The following is a 21406-nucleotide window of genomic DNA, read 5'->3' on the forward strand; positions in this document are numbered from 1 at the left end:
CAGTAAATTAGAGAACACAGGTGAATGAGGTGGTGCAGCAATGACCCCAAAGGCACTCGAGAAGCTTAGTTGAAATTGGATTCAGAGCCTGGATGTGGATTAACCAGCAGTGCTTCTCTGTATCTGACATACTCTTTGACAAACATGTCACAAGAATTTATTTTATTTTCATCGGCTCCCTGCCTTGGTTTCCTAGTCTGTGAAATGGGACATTGTATAACTTCAGTTTCTGCTTTCTAAACATCTGAGGGTCTACAGTGAGAAATATGATTTAGATCATAAGACAATTGGGTGTAGCATTTAGAAAAACTCTGAATTCCTCTTGCCGTTGTGCAACTTGAGTTTGGTATTATTTGGCTTTGTTTTGTCTTTGAAAAACAATGCTTAGAATTCTGTCTTTCAGTTCTGGTCTCCACTTATATGTGTTTCTTCTCTGTGTACGCGCTAAGGTTTTTTTGTTTTGTTTTTGGTTTGTTTTGTTTTTTAAGATCAAGTAATGATCTTCTCATATGGAGTAAAAATAGAGTGTAGTAACTTCCCAGTGACTACTGGAGAGAAGAGTGAGAGACAATTAAAATCACATTGAATTTTTCTGAGTATCAGGCACAAACCAGATTTAACTTGGAACTAAAAATATATAGTCCCACTGTTTAGTAGAGTTTGGGGAAAATAGAGTTTATAATAGAGTTTTTGTAATAGCAGAGATGTAAAATGAACAAGTAAACAAACTACATATATGGACATGACACTTGATGACATTTATTAGTATACCAATTGCTAATGATCATTATGAATCATCGTATCTACCAACTAAACACTTTAGGAAAAACAAAACCTCCTATGATATTGTTATAGCATTCCTCCAAAGGAGGATATTTACAGTCTCCTGAGAACAATTAAAACAATATGACATATTTGTACCTTGATGTCTCTACAGTGTATTGTCATTAATTACCAAGTATATTTCAAGCACTGAGTGGATTTACTCCATTGGGTCCATATGCCTAGAACAATGGTTCTCAACCAGGGGTGATTTTGCCCTCAGGGGATATTTGGCAATGACAGAAGACATTTTCCTCTGTCACAACTGACTGGGAGCATGTAGTGGCTAGAGACCAGAGATGCCGCTAAACATCCTACAATGCACAAGTCAGTCCCCACAGCAAAGAATTTTCTAGCCCAAATTGTCAATAGTTCTGAAGTTGAAAACCACTGGCCTAGAACAAGCATGAATTTAGGGATGATCTGTAAGATATCCATTCATCCAATCCATGTGTTTTGAATACCAATGCTAAGTATGACAAAAAGTGTAGACGTTTGGTGGATGTACATTTGTAGTTGAATAATAAACTAGGAAAAAGCTTTTCCTCCTTAACTCTGAATCAGTTCACCATTTACTTGCTTCACCTCTCTTGTGTTCTACTTTACTTCTATTGTCTCCTCTGCGTTTTTTTCTCCTTTTCCCTGCTTCTCCCTTCCATCAACTCCACATCCATTTTCTTCTTCTGTTTCCCTATGACCCACGCTACACCTTTCCTCTCCTATACTTTTCATCTTCCTGTCCTTTTTTTTCTTTCCTCTAAGGTTGAAGTGCTTGAACATCCTTCCTCATCAGTGCATAAATTGTGTGGAAACACAGAACTAAGTTTTATATATACTGGACACAAGGAGAAGAGTCTGTATGCTTCTTCCATTAGCAGGTAAAATAGAGACCCTACAGCTACTTCAATATTTTGTTTTTTCCCTCCTTAGGATTTGGAGACAACTTTGGCATTAAAAGTAACTTATGTATTTATGTCCTTTTAATAAGCAGAACCTTGTGGTTTCTTGTGGACCACATTTTCACAAGGAAAAGAGAACTTATAAAGGAGTATCAACCTGCACAAATGGGACGGGTGGCAAATCCTTTAGAGTGAAATTCTTAGGGATTGATTAAAATGTTAAAGCAAACCATTTTCTCTGACTTATCCCGTTCTGCTAGAATGAGGTGGGCCAGTCAGAGCCACTCCCTAGTACCTCCTTGGAAAGTCAGGGTACCTGGGCTGATTCTTACACCCATCTTTATCTCCTGATGAGACACCTATCAATTAACAAAGACATCAAATGCAAAGATTTGGGTCACAGAATTAGGAGGAGGCTAGATTTTTGTAGGTGTACTATCACCTGAGAGTCCCGAAGAGCCTTAAGAGGGACTTACCGAAGCAGAAATGCATCTTTTTTCATTCATTCACTTTTTTCATCCCTTCATTGAATGTAACTAGATGCCAGACATAAGTGAAGTATTTGGACAACAATGTCCAGGTTATTTTTTTTTTCTCTTTCTCTCCACACATTTCTTCAGTCTTTTAAAACAGGCCACGTAGCAGAAGAAGGACATTTGGAGCCACTTGGAATTGCTTGTCGTGTGTAGATTATCAGAATTTAATGCTTTGCATGATGAGAAGGGAATGGCAGACTCATCAGGAAGGTAGTAGAAGTATTTCAGGATGGTAGATATTTTAAGACCAACAGATTTCTTTAAGTTGCCTGCTATGATAGGTCCATTTTCTTTCTGTTGTGGAAAGGCTCTGACTTGCATAAAAATATATCCACAGTGATTTCCTGTTTTTCTGATGCAGTTAGCCCTGATCAAATATGCTTTTTTTTTCATTGTTTAGTATTTATTGATCATAGCTACTACATCAAGAATGACTGCTGAAATACAAATCCCTTGGTATGCATGCTCAGAGAAGCTATTAGTGCCTCTCACTAATTTGTAGGTACTGTTCATTTCATGTGTCCAGCGGCTCTGTGGTTCAGTGCCCAGCAGGCAGGGCCAAATATGAATGTCAGTTTATGAAAACAGCCATCAAAAAGAACAGTAAGAACCAGAGCATCACATATTGTATTGTTCTCACAGTGCCACTCAAACTCGTAACTTATTAATTTCAGAGTAATCACTGGATGAGAGAGTTTGATCCATCTGTTCAGAGAATTGTGGAAAACTATTAAAAGAATTTACCACATATGTAATCCCTTCCACTTAATATCACACATCCTAAAAACATTCAGCTTTTTAAAATGTATATCAAAATGTCAATGTGAATGTGAGGACAATTATTTGCTTGCTAACTGCCAAGGTCTGTCTCACTGAATGGATCACAGATCTCAAGCAAGTTTCAAAGAGACTCAAGAAAACATCACACAAGAGTTCATTTTTTATCTGGCTGTGTTACATCCACCATATTCAAGACAGTACCTCAAGACAGCAAATCAAGTTGGCAAAGCAGTTTTTGCAAACAGAGACTTCCTGTGACGAAAAGAGTCTTGAATGACAAATGTTTATGGATAATATTGCATTGCACACAATGGTTTAGATCAGCGCCTCCAAGCTGGTGTGCTGAAATACTGAACTCTGAGCCCTAGGGATGGCTTATGGGGCCCAGAGTGACCAAAACCCCTGGTCCAGTCATCTCCAGACATGATCAGCTTTGACCATTGACCCCGGTGTGCTGCTCTAATATCTTTTCCTGTATGTGTATTGGCATAGAAAAGGTTGAGAGCTCTGCTTTCAACAATCAACTTTAGTAATCATGCTCTAAGGAAGACAGACATTCTGTACTCTGAAAGGCCCACTAGAATTGTAAGAACTCACTAACAAAGAGAAGGCATCTATTATGATGACATCTCTACACAGCTGTCTGTCGTTAAGCACTTTCAATAAATAGTCAATTCCCACAGTAGTTCTCTGCCCATAAAGCTCCCAGGGACTCTCACATCTTTTTGTTAGTACATCTTGACACACTCTTACAGATGCACACTTTGTCGATAAAGCCTGACTTATTGACTAAATTGCTATACTTTAGAAGCATAGTTGTGCCCTGGAATTGTTTCCTGCCACTACCAAAATGCCACTTTTCTGAAAGCAGAGAAGTGATCCCTGCTGAAGTTTCAGTGATGGACTTCAACTCTATTTCAGCTCTGCAGGTGTTATCATACCTGACAGGCAGCCTGAGTTAGTGTGGAGGTGTCACTCTATGGTCATTGACAGAATGCACCAAAAGGGACCAGGGAAAGGCTTTTCAGAGTTAACTACAAAAGCTGTGATGTTCTTGTATGTAAATCACACGGCTGAAGACCATGGAAGAAAGTTCTTTCAGATAAAAAAAAAAAATTTTTTTTAAGGCATTTCAAAGTTGAAGATCTCCAACAGGCTATAGGCTATTCATTTCTTTCAGTAACACTAGGAATGGCCTAATAAATGGGGATGCCACGTGATGGAGGGAGGCATCCTGCAGCTGTTGGATAAATCTGTGTGTTCCACAATATTTTGGCTTTCTAGAAGTTGAATATGAAATATAACCCTATGGATTTGTTATCTTTGCATTTACTTTTCAAGCCAACATTAGCTTGAAAGCACTAGAGACTAGAAAGCGTTAGAGTTGCATGCTGTTAAAAACACATGGGAATGAAGTACTGATACATGCTACAACACGGACCAACCTTGACATCACTCTGCTAAGTGAAAAAAGCCAGACACAGATGGTCACATATAATTCCATTTATATGTAATTTCTAGAATAGGTAAATCCATAGAAACAGAAAGTTCTTGGTGTTTCCAAGGCCTGGAGCGTGGGGAGCAAGGAGAGTGACTGCTTAATAGGTACAGGGTTTCCTTTTGGAATGATGAAAAGATTTTGGAAGTCAGTAAAGGTGGTGATGCACAACATGGTAAATGTACTGAATGCCACTGCATTGTTCACTTTAAAATGGTTAATTTTCCTTATGTGAATTTCACCCCAGTTAAGAAAAATTAAAAATACACATTCAGAATCAGAGAACTGCAATATTAGATAAAACAACAACACAATGAAAGTATCTGCTCCTCTGAGTGAATGTAGTGTGTTACCTCAATTATTCCATAAATAAAATAAGTAATTATACACCATTCCTGACTCCTGGAGGGAAAGTTATTTTAACAGAGTATATGCTTTAAGATTCTCAGTAGAGGGCTTCCCTGGTGCAGAAGTTAAGAATCAGCCTGCCAATACAGGGGACACGGGTTTGAGCCCTGGTCTGGGAAGATCCCACATGCCACGGAGCAACTAAGCCCGTGCGCCGCAACTGCTGAGCCCCACGTGCTGCAACTACTGAAGCCCATGGGCCTAGAGCCCGTGCTCTGCAACAAGAGAAGCCACTGCAACGAGAAGCCGGCGCACCGCAATGAAGAGTAGCCCCTGCTCACTGCAGCTAGAGAAAGCCCGTGCAGCAACGAAGACCCAATGCAGCCAAAAATAAATTAAATAAAATAAATTTTTTAAAAATCCATATTAGAAAATAAGAAAGACCTAAAATCAATGTTTATAAAAATAAGATTCTCAGTAGAAAAGTATGCAAGTATTTTTCTAAATATAATTTAGAAAAGCTGGAATAATTTGTGAAACCTTCCTAAATAGGTGAGTCTAATTATATTATCTATCCAAATCTCTTCGAAAGCTATGTTTACAAGATAATGAAATTATCTTATTAGTAAGAATAAAGAGAATAACAAGAATACATTCAAGAAAGAAACATTTTAGATTAAAAAATAGAGCTTCTGACTATATGATTATTTTGATTACTGGAGAGTTCTCCCTCATGTATGGGCATAGAGTCTGGTGGGACATTTGATTTGTGGTGGTTGGCAGAGAACACGAAACAGGCTGTGTGCTGCAGGTCGACACTCACAGGGAATAAGGTAGACAATTTTAAAGTTACTATTTCTGCCTTCTGTTATGCCCACCGCCCAATATCATAGGAAACAAGAAAAGTTTGAAAGAAAAGGAAAAGTGATTAGAAAGAATAAAGAGGGTCCAAAAAATGTAATACCTTTTTCAACGAGGTTTAATCATTGAACTCAACTACACAGAGGAAAACAATGCCAGATGTTAGTGGCCCTCCGGGGGATATTTTTCTATGTATCTTCGTGTTAACTACATCTGATGGTGGTGAGAAAAGATGGTAAAAGCTGAGAGTCCATGCCATTATTTATTTATTTTTTAAACATCTTTATTGGAGTATAATTGCTTTACAATGGTGTGTTAGTTTCCGCTTTACAACAAAGTGAATCAGTTATACATACACATATGTTCCCATATCTCTTCCCTCTTGCATCTCCCTCCCTCCCGCCCTCCCTATCCCACCCCTCTAGGTGGTCACAAAGCACCTAGCTTATCTTTGATAAAGGAGGCAAGAATATACAGTGGAGAAAAGACAGCCTCTTCAATAAGTGGTGCTGGGAAAACTGGACAGGTACATGTAAAAGTATGAAATTAGAACACTCCCTAGCACCATACACAAAAATAAACTCAAAATGGGTTAAAGACCTAAATGTAAGGCCAGGCACTGTCAAACTCTTAAAGGAAAACATAGGCAGAGCACTCTATGACATAAATCACAGCAAGATCCTTTTTGACCCACCTCCTGGAGAAGTGGAAATAAAAACAAAAATAAACAAATGGGACCTAATGAAACTTAAAAGCTTTTGCACAGCAAAGGATACCATAAACAAGACCAAAAGACAACCCTCAGAATGGGAGAAAATATTTGCAAATGAAGCAACTGACATAGGATTAATCTCCAAAATTTACAAGCAGCTCATGCAGCTCAATAACAAAAAAACAAACAGCCCAATCCAAAAATGGCAGAAGACCTAAATAGACATTTCTCCAAAGAAGATATACAGATTGCCATGCCATTATTATTTCCTTGAGGCAAGTGAGGTACAAGAGCCATTATACTCCCTTCACACCTCCCCCTAACGCCTGACTCTGAGACACTATGTGATGCTTCCACCAGGAGAGTGGGAGTTATTTTTCTGGAATCTGAAAGAAAAAAAAAAAAAGTTTAATCATTTTCCACACATTTTCTTACCATGAAGCTAGTTGGGAATTTATTTCCTTATCCCCAACAGAGCTCAGGCCTTTAAGAGCAAATAATATGGAAGGGTGAGGTGACTGCTTAGCATGGGGTGAGGAGATGGGGAAGAAACCTTCTGATCCTGTCTAGGTGGCTCCCCAGAGATTCCGGGGAGGGCAGGGATAGAGGTCAAAGAGACAGTGTGCCCTTCTAGCTAATCTTGATTTCAAATGCCAAGTCCTGCAGGCGGGTGAAATGAAATTCAGCAAAGTTTCTGTGGTCATTAACTTCCTCTGTCTTAAGGACACCCCCCATCTCATTTGATTTAAAAGCAGTTTTTCCAGGCCAGTAACCTCTGGCAGAAGCCAGGGCTGGTGATTGCATAGAGCAGAAATAACATGACCATTAGCCATGGAAACAGGGGAGGGTCCGTCTGGGGAGTAACCACCAATGGTAAATGGTTATGACAGAGATGGCATGAGGAATTCCAAGCTGGGACTAAAGGGAGAATTCCAAGCCACCTTATCTAGCCTGTTTCCTTCTCAAGCTCCAACTTATTGCTCCCTGACTCTGTTCCCCAAGCTGTCCCCAGAGTACTGAATTCCAGCAGGCCAGCTCAACTGCACCCAGTGCACAGGCTGAGTGATTAGCATATACGGTGGCCCCTGTCGCTGGGGCGGCAGGTTGGTGGCCAACCACAGGAGATTAATGCACCTCTGAGGAGTCCTGTGGGCACACTTAGTTGCAGACAGTGTTCATAGCCTACTGTTTTTGCAGAGCTTTGAAGCCACATCGGTTTTTTTTTTTGTGACAGTATAAACATTCATGGAGGTAAGAAAGGACAGAGCTGTCCACGTGCCTTCTTTCATTGGTAGTGACACTGCTAATTAGCATGTTATTTTTAGAGAGCATTCAGGCACTGCAAGAGTTAAATGAAATGATCATGACCTTTGAGCTAGTATCCCCACCTTGGAGAATTATCTAAAGAACGTAGCTGTTAAGCTTACTTGTCCAAAAATGTTTATAACCCCCCTTATTTGTAATAGCACATAACTGGAAACAACCCAAATGCTCAACAATTAGGAGTGATGAAACAAACTTTGGAACTTTAATATGGTGATAAACTCTGTGACAGTGAAAATTATGACTATCTGAACTGTGTAAATATTTAGAAAGCCTATGTAAAATTATGCATATTTAAAAGGAGAGCACACAGTATTCCAAGCACTGTAGGACAAAATGCTACTAAGACAGTGTGAAAACCACATGTGAACAATGATAACAAGAGAAGAGGCCACCCTCTCATATCTAACTAGTGCTTGGAGTGAATGAGGACTTTGTGTTTTTATGGTAGTTTAGGGTTCGTTTTTTTTTGGTTTTTTTTTTTTTTTTAAAAAAAACATAAAACTGTGAAGCTTTTTTTTTTGTTTTTTTTTTTGTTTTTTTTTTTTTGCGGTATGCGGGCCTCTCACTGTTGTGGCCTCTCCCGCCGCGGAGCACAGGCTCCGGACGCGCAGGCCCAGCGGCCATGGCCCACGGGCCTAGCTGCTCCGCGGCATGCAGGATCCTCCCGGACCAGGGCACGAACCCGTGCCTCCTGCATCGGCAGGCGGACTCTCAACCACTGCGCCACCAGGGAAGCCCTGTGAAGCTGTATTAAAGTACAACACTTAAAGATAGTATTTATTAGTGTGGTGTAAAAAGCATTGAAACCAACCACATGTGTTGGTCTGCCCGTTCATTTGATGTGCGCTTCTGATTTATACCACAAGATCAACTTAAATCTGTGGCCCTGGGGAAGTCAGTGCATTCAAATAGTCTATAATTGGCCTTACCTAAAAGCAAGTGCTAACTTTGCTTTAAGTAATGATCACCACTTGGTATAAGTCAAGGTCAAGAATTCCATAGCTGAGTTGTAAAGGAGAAACTAACACACTATTGTAAAACAGTTATACTCAAAGATGTTAAAAAAAAAAAAAAAAAAGAATTCCATAGCTGAATAATAAAACAAAGGAAGAATCTGAACCAGAAGACCAGATCTGTAAAAAGCAGAGGTGAGGGTTCTGTGGGAAAATGGTCAGGATCATAGGAGCATAGAACAGAGTGAAAACCACCAGATGCACAGCCTGGAATAGAGAATCAGCAGAGAAGCTGATTCCGAAAAGGGCTTTATGTTCCAGGTTATCATCCCAGGGCAGCTTTTATTCTCCTTAGTCCTTGTTTTCAGATTTCAGTTGATAGTGACACAGCTCCCTCCTTGGACAGGACTTCTCTTAGGTGTTCTAGAAAGAGTTCACGTGCCATTCCAATCAGGTTCTCAACTGTGTTGCAGTTAAGAAGGCATGTGAAGGCTGACTTTCAAATAAATAGTATAATTTTCATTGATGAACACTACAGTGCACTCATTTATGTAATATTATTAGAAATATTTTATTTCCTATTGCTGAAATAAATCAACTAGCTAATTGGGACAAAATGCATAAGATCCTTGAATGTCATGCTTCACTGAGCATTTAACAGGAGTGCTTGGATCTAGAATTATTCATGTAAGGATTTCCTCATGAATTCAGGGGCCAAACCTCAGATTTCATCTTGCGGCTGAGTTCTCATTTAGGGGACGACATCCATTTTCACTCTGCTCACTGTTCATGAAGTCAAATGAGAAGATAAAAGCCCTCTGTGAAAGCTGACAAAGCTCTGTTCAGCCTTAGGGCTTTTCTACAACTGCTTTTCCAATTTCATATCAGTAAACTTTTTCCAACTGTTCAAATCAGCAAGAACCATTGATTCATGAGTGATACATTGAAAGCAATTTCCACCGCTCATTTCCAGTCATTCCCACTAGTCAGCTTTTCTGAATCACTATAGCTATTAAAACAACGCAGATGCAAATGACAGGTCTGCCTCTTACTCTGAATGAATCTAGATCATTCCTGTTAGTGCAGACTGGTGGGAAGAGGACAATTTTCAGCCAGGAAACCTAGCTGTCAGTTCCACCTTGAGTTAGTTGTTCACACACAGAATCTCAGGTTTCTCATCTGTTACACAGGAGTTACAACATCACTTGCCTTACAGAAAGGTTATAAGGATCAGATTAAATAAATATGGGGAAATGGTAATGAAGCTCTACAGCATTATTTGATTCTCTTTAAAGGAATGGTGCTTTGGTAGTTAATGTTTATTTGGTAGTTGGCTGCATTCTTACTACCCTTGTTCAGGTCTTATTTAATAATGTGACCTTAGGTTATTAGCAGAAAGAACTTCCTTCTGTTTTTAATCTTCTCTCTATGTTATAATATTTTAGTAAGTTGCATGGTAACTTGAAGTAAGTTAAGTGGCAGGTGATAATAAATATATTAATTAAATGTGTATCTTCATTCCTTTATCACATATATGATATGAGCTCAGAGCGGCATTTAGGAATATGGAATATTTATAACAAATATCAAGGATGTACTGTTTTATAACTTCCCTTTTGGTTATATAAAAGTATCTGCTAGTATTTCTTTTTTTTTAATGATTGAGTATGAGAAGTGATGTATTGGGGGAGTGTACAAAATTATGTGTATATATATGCATATATATACAAAATAACTTCACATTCTCCCCAAGTATTTCTTTGTCAAGACCTCCTGTCTATTTCTTAGAGACCATGATTCTCACCTACAACTCAGCAAGTGCTTAAAGTAAGCATTATCTCTTTGTAGAAATGAGTGGTTCTCAGCCCTGGCTGCAATTAGAAACACCTGGAGATCTCGGGCCCAATACATATATAAGCTCATTCCCGGTCCCAGAGATTCTGACTTGATTGGTTTGGGGTGGGTCTCAAGCATGTCTTTTTTTTTTTTTTTTAAAGATTCCCACATGATTATATGTACAATCAAGGCTGAGAATCACTGCTATACATTCAGTTAGCTAGAAATAAGAAATCCTTGACCTATGATTATGATCTGGCCAGTCCGTATTTTGGCCAGCTGCGAGACCATCAGTGGCCACAACATGCCTTCAACACGCAATATGAAATATCAAGAAAACCACAGACTTTGGAGCCAGCATGGGGAGAAGTCTGGCTTTGCCCCATTCTCACTATTCTCTTTGGTGAGTGATCTGGCATCCATGTCCTCATCTGTCACATGGAGATAACAGCACCCATCTTATAGTGTTGCTGTGGGGTTTATATGAAGTATATATACTAGCAAGTACTCAAACATGATAGCTATAATATTTAAAATAGATAAACAAGCAGCACAGGTTATCTCTTCTCAATACTCTGTAATAGCCTAAATGGGAAAAGAATTTGAAAAAGAATAGGTACATGTATATGTATATGTATAACTAAATCACTTTGCTATACATCTGAAACTAACACAACATTGTTAATCAACTATGCTCCCCAAAAAATAATTAAAAAACACCATCTATCTCTTAAAAAAATAAATTGTAAAAAGAAAAATAAAGATGTATTGATAATTAGTACAACAAATGAGGTCCCTATTTCCTCATCAGAAGTAAACAAACTGAAAAAAGGAGGTCAAAAAAATTACCTGACACTAAAACCATCTCAATCAAATGAAAACTTTCTGGTTCTATGTATCCGATCACATTTCTCTTGAAGAGATTAATTTTTCTCACTGTCTTAAGTCTCTGCTGAGGCCTCAAACCTGACCCGTTAAGAATCATGGACCAGGGCTTCCCTGGTGGCACAGTGGTTGAGAATCTGCCTGCCGATGCAGGGCACACCGGTTCGTGCCCTGGTCCGGGAAGATCCCACATGCTGCGGAGCGGCTAGACCCGTGAGCCACGGCCACTGAGCCTGCACGTCCGGAGCCTGTGCTCCGCAAAGGGAGAGGCCACAACAGTGAGAGGCCCGCGTACCGCAAAAAAAAAAAAGAATCATGGACCATACCATTCCAATGACAGGTACTTCTCCATCCAAGTGAGGCATGCCAAAGTGTACTGAACTTAGCTCTGTGACCCCCCCCTTACCCCCATCACTCTTTCCTGAACAGGGCATGTTGCTAAATGTTGCTGGGCTAGAGCCATCTTTAAAGGACCTTTCCCAAGAGGTTCCCTCAAGCCCAAAGATCAGGAGCTGAGAGGAGATCAGTAGAGAGTACGTCACCTGTGTCAGTGATGAGTTGTGCCAGGGGGTCCTGGAAGTGAGGGCTGGGGTGATGGGCAGACACCTGAAGAAATCGTGAATCTGCCCCATGAGCCAGAGCCAACATTTGGGTATCTGCCATCACAAAGAATATCGATGCCAGATTACAATAGCCCCATTCAGGTGAGACCTTGCTGTCTTCCTCTCATCCCTCCCCTCCTTCCTGACCCTAGCAGAGCCAGGGACAACATAGTGAGTGGGGTGCAGAGGAGAGGAGAAAGTAGAAAAGTGAAGTGGATTAGTAATGCAGAAGCCCATGTCCCCACTCCTGCCATGTGGCCCACCAGGTCTGAGCTGGGAAATAGTTTCCTTAAATTGGATGAGAGATTAGAGTTTTGATTTAGATGACACTTGACTTCTCTATAACTTGAAAATGAAACTCTTCTAATGTCCCTACCATGACCAAAAGATCTATGAAATGAACCCAAGAAAATGATCAAGGGAGGGAAGGGGGAAACCAACAAAACAGAATTGGGGAAGTGATGTGAGAAAAATTAATGATATTTCATGACTGCATCCTACCCAGTCCAGCCCATATCATATTCCCATGTACATTTACTCCCAGCCAGAGGGTCCAATGCTCCCTTGCCAGTGCAGAGTCTAAGTGCAAAGATGACTTGAAATGATACCAGGGCTCTTCGGACACAGATCATTCTAGCCCTGTAACAGCTCCCTTGATTTCTTTCAAGCCAAAGAGTTTCCTGACATTTTTAAAATTGGTACCAGCCATTAAGCTCACATTTCATATAATTTATTCAATTCTTATGATGCATCAGGAGACAGATCATTGGATAACTTCTAGTTCTTTCTCAGCCTCAAGATGATATCACCATGTCTTTTTGGCTGGGTTGTATAGTGCATTCCTTCTGATGGGTCTGACACCCTAACATATATATGGATGTAGAGAATGTTAAGAGCACAGGCTTGGGGGTCAGACTGATCTGTGTTTTAATCCTGGCTCTGTCAGTAACTATACAACACTAGTATGTTTCTTAACCTCTCTGGTCTTGATTTTCTCACCAACAAAATGGGCATAATATTTTAAGGATTAAATGAAAATGTAAATAAAGCCTTTGGCACAGTGCCTGGCACATAAGTGCTCAATAATGGCAGATGCCAAATAATAATGATGGTCATGATTATAATAATAACCATTATTATTGAAAAGGTCTTTTCAAAGAAGACTGTTAGTTTATCATTGGATAATAATTCGTATTATTACCCCAACATCAAAAAGACCCTTTCCTCTAGTATATATTGAGGAAGGTGAATGTCATTGTAGATCCCTCCAGAGTTTTCCATCCCTGCCTCTCTACATTCCCTCTCCTCCTGTAACTCCCAGCTCCTTCATGGATCAAGAATGAGAACCTACTGTATAGCACAGGGAACTCTCCTCAATGCTCTGTGGTGACCTAAATGGGAAAGAAATCCAAAAAAGAGGGGATATATGTATGCACACAGCTGATTCACTTTGCTGTGCAGCAGAAACTAACAAAACACTGTAAAGCTACTATACTCCAATAAAAATTTTTAAAAAAAAAAATCACTCTGTGCCCAGTAGTTAACAGCGTGGAGATTATAGACACAGATGTTACCAGATCTGCACAGATGCAAACAGAAGGGCCAAGGTGGGGCAGGCCCACCTCCCTCAGAGGCCTTTTACTCCTTCGTTTTCTTCACAGCCACCACCATGCAAGAGTGGACAAGTGGTTCAGACTTCTCTGGCGTCAGCAATACTTAAAGAGAATTCCAGAAGAGGTGGGGATTCCTTCTTAACTGTATACTTCATCAGACTATCTCCTAGTACAATAAAAAGCACTATAAGAAATCAGTTCTTTCACGGCTGTCCCCTTGGAGGCACACTCAAGTTCCCAGGCTTACTCCCTGGCACTCAGGTTTGCCCCCCTCTCCTTTTGCACATCTACTAAGACCGTTTCAACCCACCAAACAGGAAATCTAATTCTCCCCAGTGAGTTGGTCTCAACTGAGATTTTAGCACCTAATTTTCTGAAGGAATATTTCTTCTAAGCTGAGTTGTTCGGTCTAGACTAACACTCCACAGGGGCTCAACTAGGGCGATGGTAGTGGACTTAGATGCCTCTGTCCACTGGTACTATTAGGCCGGGCTGAGCACTGTGAGTCTGGTTCCATTTGAGATGTCTCCACTGGATAAGTTATGGCCAAGCTTTCCTATTCTTGAGTCTCTAACAGATAACTGTTGGACCATCCATCCCCTACCCCCATCCCCACCCCACCGTAACCCATACAATCACACATTTTTCAAGCACAAATTCAGAGGCAAGGATTTAAAACTGATGCAGAGGGAGAAAAGCATTTTTCCAGTGGAAAGACTCCATCTCTCTCACCTCTTCCCCATAATGGGGTCAGTGTCCACCTTCTTGGGCAAAGCCTGGTTGGCTCCTTCCATCAACCCTCTGTTCCTCCTTTTCCTGTCAAATTGCACAAGTCCCTATTCTATCAGGAGTTGTTTAAAATAGCAATTTTTCTACCTTTTAATGGCTGTTCCCATTACAAAAATGCCTAGCCAAAGCTTTGAGATTACCATTTGTATTGACCTAAGTAAGTTCTTGAGCAAAGTGCCTCCCTTTTTTCCTAGCTACATTATTACATTATTTTCTTCTAGTTGCCCTTTCGTGTAGATGTGGCATATATGCAAAGCTCTCCACTTTAGATTTTTATTTGCTGGAACTGTGTCAGGAGATGAATACAAATTACTGTTTACTCACCAAACACTTGCATAGCACTTCCTATGTGCCAGGCAGTGTTCTAAGTTTTTTAAAAACTTTAATACATTTAAATCCTCATGACAGCCCTATAGATAGGCATTATTGTCACCCCCACTTACACTTGGGGAAACAAAAGCACAGAGAGGGTAAGGAACTCAACCAAGGACACACAGCTAGTGAGTAGTAGGATTCCTATCTGGGCAGCCTTACTCGGCGGGCCATGCTTTAACCAGTAGGCTTTTCCAAGTCAAAATTAGGCAGATCCCAAGTTCAGAGCAGTCTTGTAAATCCAAAATCTGGCTTCAGTATACTGCCTTCTGCTTGAACAGGGTCTACTTGGGTAGTCTCTGAAGGATGATAATGAGGAATTTTTGCTATAGAATTTTATTTCCTCACTTTACTTTGTTGTCAATATGATCATTTGATCAGGCCTCTAATATAGAGCACATGTTCCCAGAGGGTCATATAATGAATCTATTTCATGCATTTTGTGAAGAAAGCCATAAATTATCTCCACATAAAGTAAGGGTGGATCAAGGCTGCCATGTTTCTGTGAACATTATGATACACCCTTAGCCAAAATTGTATTTTCTCCTTGTAAATGGGGATAAAAATTACATTGTTTTGACCTTTGGATCATTGGATCTTGTACATGCAGTAACTACTTCTTTATGGATTGATCTGCTGAACAATTCATACTTTGATCATTATTTAATGCAACTTATGACTTCTGAGAGGGCACTTATCAATAGCTTCTGAATGATTTTCCAAAACAAATGCAAATCAAAAATTAATAATTTAATCTCTTTGATGGGATCCTGGTTATTATGACATTGATCTCCCCCATATCACGACATAGGCATTATTAGCTCAAGGTAAAGGTAGAAGAGATGTTATATACATTTCTCACCCTGAAAATTAAGCTCTCTTGAGTTAAAATGTCCCACCTTTGCACTGTAGACCTCCCTCTAGAATCAATCACAATATATTTATTAAACACCTAGTATGAGCAAATCACTAGATTGAGCACTAAAGATTCAGAAGTAAATAAGGCATGGCCCCTGGCTTCAAGGAGTTTGTTGTTTATTGAAGAAGGCAGACTTACAAACAAATACAAGAGCTTTGTATACAAATACAAAGAATATTGTGAGACAAGTATTGATAAAGTTACCTGCAAGATACTGAGGTGGCACAAAGAGGGAGTGATCAATGAGCAGAATGGGTCAGCAATACTGCAGAGGGGACTTCTTGCTTTTTAGCTATGTCTTGAAGGATGAATAGGAGCCAGTTAAACAATACCTAATAAAGAGTATTTCAGGATAGGAAGCTTGGCAAGAACCAGATTATAGAATACCTTGTAAACATGAAAAGAGTTTGGACTCCTATTCACCATTCCCAATAGTAAGACACTGTTAAAGAATTAAAGTGAAAGAATAATATGATTCAGTTTCCCTTCTAGAAAAGGCAGGATGGTTGCAGTCTGCTGGAAGTATCCAGAGACCAGTGCTACAGACAGGGAGATCAATTAGCAATTATTGTAAGAACCCAAAAGAAAGACTTTAAGGAACAAAATCAAGACAGGAGGACAGAATTATAGATAGATGATAGGTAGGTATGTAGATTGATAGATAGATAATAATAGGTAGATAGGTAGGTAGGTAGGTGGGTAGGTAGGTAGAAAGATAGATAGATAGATAGATAGATAGATAGATAGATAGATAGATAGATAGATAGATAGAAAGAAGGAAAGATAAATAGGGTAAATAGGGTTGGAGGATGAAGAAGAAAAAGAAATGGAAGCTGTAGTTGAGGGGACTAGAAATTGATCAGTTAAGATGCCTTCAGGGAATTTATCTCTGATAACCACAAGCGTGTGGAAGTCAGGTAAGCCCAGGATTGGTTAATTCAACCATGTCCTTCGGAACCCAAATTCCCATTCCTTGCATCTTTCCACTCTCCTTGCTCACAGTGTAGACACATCAACGTGTGGCAGCATAAAAGGGAGGATGTATGCCTTTTTCTCAGCGTGAAGGAAACCATTCCCAGAAGCCCTCAGCAAATCTCCTTTCAAGTCTCACTGAATTGAGTCAAATGTGCTCGCATAACCCAATCACTGACAGAGGAAATGAGGCCACCATGGAGCAGCTTAGATCAGTGACTCATTTGGAGCTGGAGTCTGCCTTTCCTGGAGTATAGGAAGGGTACAGATGGGAGCAAAATCCTGTTACTAAGGAAGAGTCCAAAAAGAATGGGGACCAGGTAGGAACTAACCTTGCCCCAGTATAAATAACCCAAATGATTGATGTTTTGGAGACTCAAAGGATAAAGCAGGCATCATCCGTCATTTTCTATTTTTAGAAATGAAAAATGCAGCTCCCAACCTGATGTTTGACCTGCATAGCATCTAGTTAACAAACATCTGAATGATGGATATTCATTCATTTTTTTTCCAAATATTAGGATGTTATAGGATACAGATTGTCTCTCTCTCTCAATTCCTTGAACTCCTTTCCTCTTTTAAGCACAGCTCCTTCACTCTCATCACACGGGGGAAAAGATGAAGAAATCAGCCTGAGACTCTATCTCTCAGCTGATTCACTTTTTACTTCAAAACCGGCTCATTTTTCAAACGAGATTTCCCCCCAAAAGAGGAATTTGGGAGTTTCCACCACCAGATATTTCAGTAGGAAGATGGAGCCTCAGTGGACATATTATACAATTTTTGCTACTTCAAGTGCTCATCTCTGAGTCCTCCTCATATTCTGCAGGTCTGTCTCTAACTGCTGAGAAATATTGCTAATGTTTCTTGAAACAGAAATTTGTTCTCCTGTGTTTCACACTCGTCCAACTCAATTATTTTTTCATCTGTATTATCACTGAATAAACTAAAACCTTACAGTGAGCCTAATGAATATATGTCTTACTCAGATAAGTCTGGTTAAAATTGATGTTTTTAATAAAGAAATACGCACTAGAATACATTGCCTTAGTCAATAAAGTAAAAGAAAACTTTGTTTTTCTGTGGATTCACCTTTGCATTAAAAAACCTAGTAGGAGTACCAGCTCCTTTGTTATACTCTGTATAACATTAACCAGAGCATTTAATAAACTGTATGTTGCAGATTCCCTCATTTAGCAGGCACCCAATTTAACTGGCAGTTTAAACTTTTGAGCCTTCTCTAAATAAGCCAACAGGAAAAAAAAAAAAAAAAAAAAAAAGAACAAAAACCAAAAGCTTTGCTGTGTAGCAGTTATTTTCCTCAACCTTGAAATTTATCCATAAGGTGCTTAGTAAAGCCCCTTTGATGTAACAGAAAGGTCAACTTCATTGTCACTGTTTTTCTAACATGCTATTTGTTGAACAAATCCTTTTCATTTACCTCTTTTAAAAAGTTTAAGAGGGAACCGCACATATGTGATAAACTGTTGACTTTCATCCGGGCCACCCAGTTCCACAAAGTCAAAATGATCAAAGACTGTGCTGTTTCTCACCTTGCTTTCATCTCATGGCCTCCATGGAAGATGGAAGGTAAATAGTCTCACAGAGCTCCAATTACCAATATCAAGACAAAGAAGAAATGGCTTTCCTCTTCTACCTTTGAAATTATATATGGATTGGTGTAAAATAGACTTCACAGCCTCAAGTACTTGCTTGCTTTCTGATTGCAAACAATGGGTTGTGAACAAGAACAAATAAATGGGGGAAGTGGGAGAGGTAACTTGGTTAAGAGGCAGACTTGGTGAGCACTGTGATGGCACAGCCAGGTTTCCACCACCAAACTCAGCTTTCCTTTGCTTTTCTGAGTATTTGGATTAAAATTCTACTGGGAAACTATAATTTGCATTTTCCCAAGAACCTTTGTAGCAGATATATGGTTAAGAGGATTAAAAGATTATTAAAAGAGATTCAAAATTATAAGGAAAGGAAGAAACAATTTGGTATTATTTCTCTAGAACAGAAATCTAAGGGGAAGAATATTCTGGGACCCTATGAAACCAGTGCTCCCTTTTGAAAATTTTAATTAGAGGGGGAAAAAAAGCCTCTGAAGAACTCTATTTTGCATGTGGGTTGCTTTCTTTTTGTCCTGCTTAGAGTCATCATTGATTTTTTTGGCCCAATTGCCCATTTATTTGCCTGAATTAAATAAAAGAATGTTATATCTGCCTTAAAAGTAATTCCCCCATAAAACCAGTTTTTGTCTGTTCTATGTTAATATTTGGGATATTTATTAAAGTCTTAGAATCAGTCCAATCATGTGTCTCTGGAGAATCCTGATTCCGTTAGCTCATTTCTGTGTTAAGATGGAATGTCTTCCACATCCTCTACAAGCAAGGATCCATGCTGGTTTGTTTTCTCATCTTTTCACAGTAAACTAGCAGTCCTGCCACTGGTTGATTTACATTTCAAAGCTTATAGACCATCCATCCACCATCAAGCAGAATTATAGAAAACCAGCTCTCCAAGGTTTTTTCCAAAGAATTAACCTTGACTTGTCAGCAATGCAGATACTTCTAATGACAGATGAAGGAGTACTTTGAGGGAAAATGGAGGGCAGTTGATTTATCCATGTATTCATATCCTGAGCCATGTGTTTATATCATAGTGATCTGCTTCCTTCTGGAACTGCCTTCACTAAATTTGCTTTAATATTTGTCCTTGGATTTTATTGGACTGGTTGTGTGAAATATGCTTCAACATGTGGATAGTGGCCATTATATAATTTAATCTTCTCTCTCTGTATAAAAGCTGTTCTAGAGTTTAATGTCAAAATAACTTGATCTCAGGGCTTCCCTGGTGGCGCAGTGGTTGAGAGTCCACCTGCTGATGCAGGGGACACAGGTTCGTGCCCCAGTCCGGGAAGATCCCACATGCCGCAGAGCGGCTGGGCCCGTGAGCCATGGCCGCTGAACCTGTGCCTCCGGAGCCTGTGCTCCTCAACGGGAGAGGCCACAACAGTGAGAGGCCCGCGGACCACAAAAATAAATAAATAAATAAATAATTTTTAAAAAATAACTTGATCTCCCCTGAAAAACTGGCATATTTATACTTGTCATTATATTTCTAATTATGTAACTAGTCACATTTCTCATCTTTGCGCTGGCTGCCAGGAAACTCAAATTCAAATCTAAAAAAGCCTCCAGCTATTAATAACAATAACTCTTACAGTTAACTTATCTGACTGCTTATAACTTGGGTCTGTTTTCTATTTCTTTTTTATTTGCCTTATGATTATATCTTCTGCTTTCTGTCCCTGAAATCTTTGTTGGAAAGAGATGGTATTTAAATAAATTCAACAGTTAAAATATTTTTTTGTGTTGCAATAATTTTCTGATTTTAAAACAAAGGGTTTTATAAAGAAATTATACACAGATATTTTATCTTTTTCTTTGAGAACAGGGTAAAACAGAAATGAACCTGATGGATTGTGCCAGACATTAAAGAGAAATTAGTAAAAATAAAACTTTTTTTCTAGTGAGGAAGCTTGATAAGGGAGATTACAGGAACATTTTTTTTTTTTTTTTTTTTTTTTGCGTTACGCAGGCCTCTCACTGTTGTGGCCTCTCCCGTTGCGGAGCACAAGCTCCGGACGCGCAGGCCCAGCGGCCATGGCTCACGGGCCCACCCGCTCCGCGGCATGTGGGATCCTCCCGGACCGGGGCACGAACCCGCGTCCCCTGCATTGGCAGGCGGATTCTCAACCACTGCGCCACCAGGCAAGCCCTACAGGAACATTTTTGAGAGGCCATGGAATAGAGGACAGTCTTGGCAATTTTTTTACATCACCTTAAATATGCCATCATTATAACACTGATTTATAGTTATATTGTCTATATTTCTGACTCCCCTATTTTGCTCTTGGCTTCTTGAGAATATCACCCATGACTTAGCCTTTCCCAGTGTATATTACAATATCTGATCCATGGTAGGGCTTCAATAAATATTTTGAATGCCAAATGAGTTTTCATCTATTTAGAGGCACTCTTGTGTGAAGAAATATTGCAAGGGGTTTTCCAGTTCTATGATTTCAATGAATGCACTCCAATTTACGTTGCCATAGATATCATTTCCTTAATATGGCACTTGATGCAGCCTCTTGATTCTGTAATAATTTTCTCTGTGAATGGATCATCCAAGCATTTGTCTCAGTGTTGATGAAATGTATCAAAACTCTCAAAAAGAGACCATCATTTTCAGAAACCAAGAAAAATTACCATAATATGTTGGGAAGATTTTTTTAAATTTACTAACTTTTGCTAAAAGTGATTGTCCAGCAAATGTAAAGAGAGTTCGAACAATTGTTTCCATCCAATTCATTAAACCTGATTTTAAGTTTTGAAAAGTCACACTTTCTAGAACACTCTAAATGACTCTTCATAGCTGTATTCCTTGTGCCTGTTCCTGCTCTTGTCAAACTGTGAAGAGATTGTAATTTCATTAAGAATTGAGGGGTGGGCTTCCCTGGTGGCACAGTGGTTGGGGGTCCGCCTGCCAATGCAGGGGACGCGGGTTCATGCCCCGGTCCGGGAGGATCCCGTGTGCCGTGGAGCGGCTGGGCCCGTGGGCCATGGCCACTGGGCCTGCGCGTCCGGAGCCTGTGCTCCGTGGCGGGAGAGGCCGCAG

General features: G+C 39.7%; 1 protein-coding gene across 13 annotated transcripts in view; it reads left to right on the plus strand.

Annotated features, from left to right (window-relative positions):
* The window catches only part of B3GALT1 (beta-1,3-galactosyltransferase 1), a 590053-nt gene that overhangs the window by 510278 nt on the left and 58369 nt on the right, over positions 1-21406 (plus strand). For 9 of the 13 annotated variants that reach the window (XM_067026237.1, XM_067026241.1, XM_067026238.1 and 6 more), the window contains one exon: positions 1585-1700. The exons of the other annotated variants lie outside the window; for them this stretch is intronic. The gene's annotated coding sequence lies outside the window, so the exon portion shown is untranslated. The remainder of the gene's footprint in view (positions 1-1584; positions 1701-21406) is intronic. 13 annotated transcript variants of the gene reach the window in all.

The sequence above is a fragment of the Kogia breviceps genome, chromosome 2, assembly GCF_026419965.1.
Source record: "Kogia breviceps isolate mKogBre1 chromosome 2, mKogBre1 haplotype 1, whole genome shotgun sequence".
Classification (NCBI taxonomy): domain Eukaryota; kingdom Metazoa; phylum Chordata; class Mammalia; order Artiodactyla; family Physeteridae; genus Kogia; species Kogia breviceps.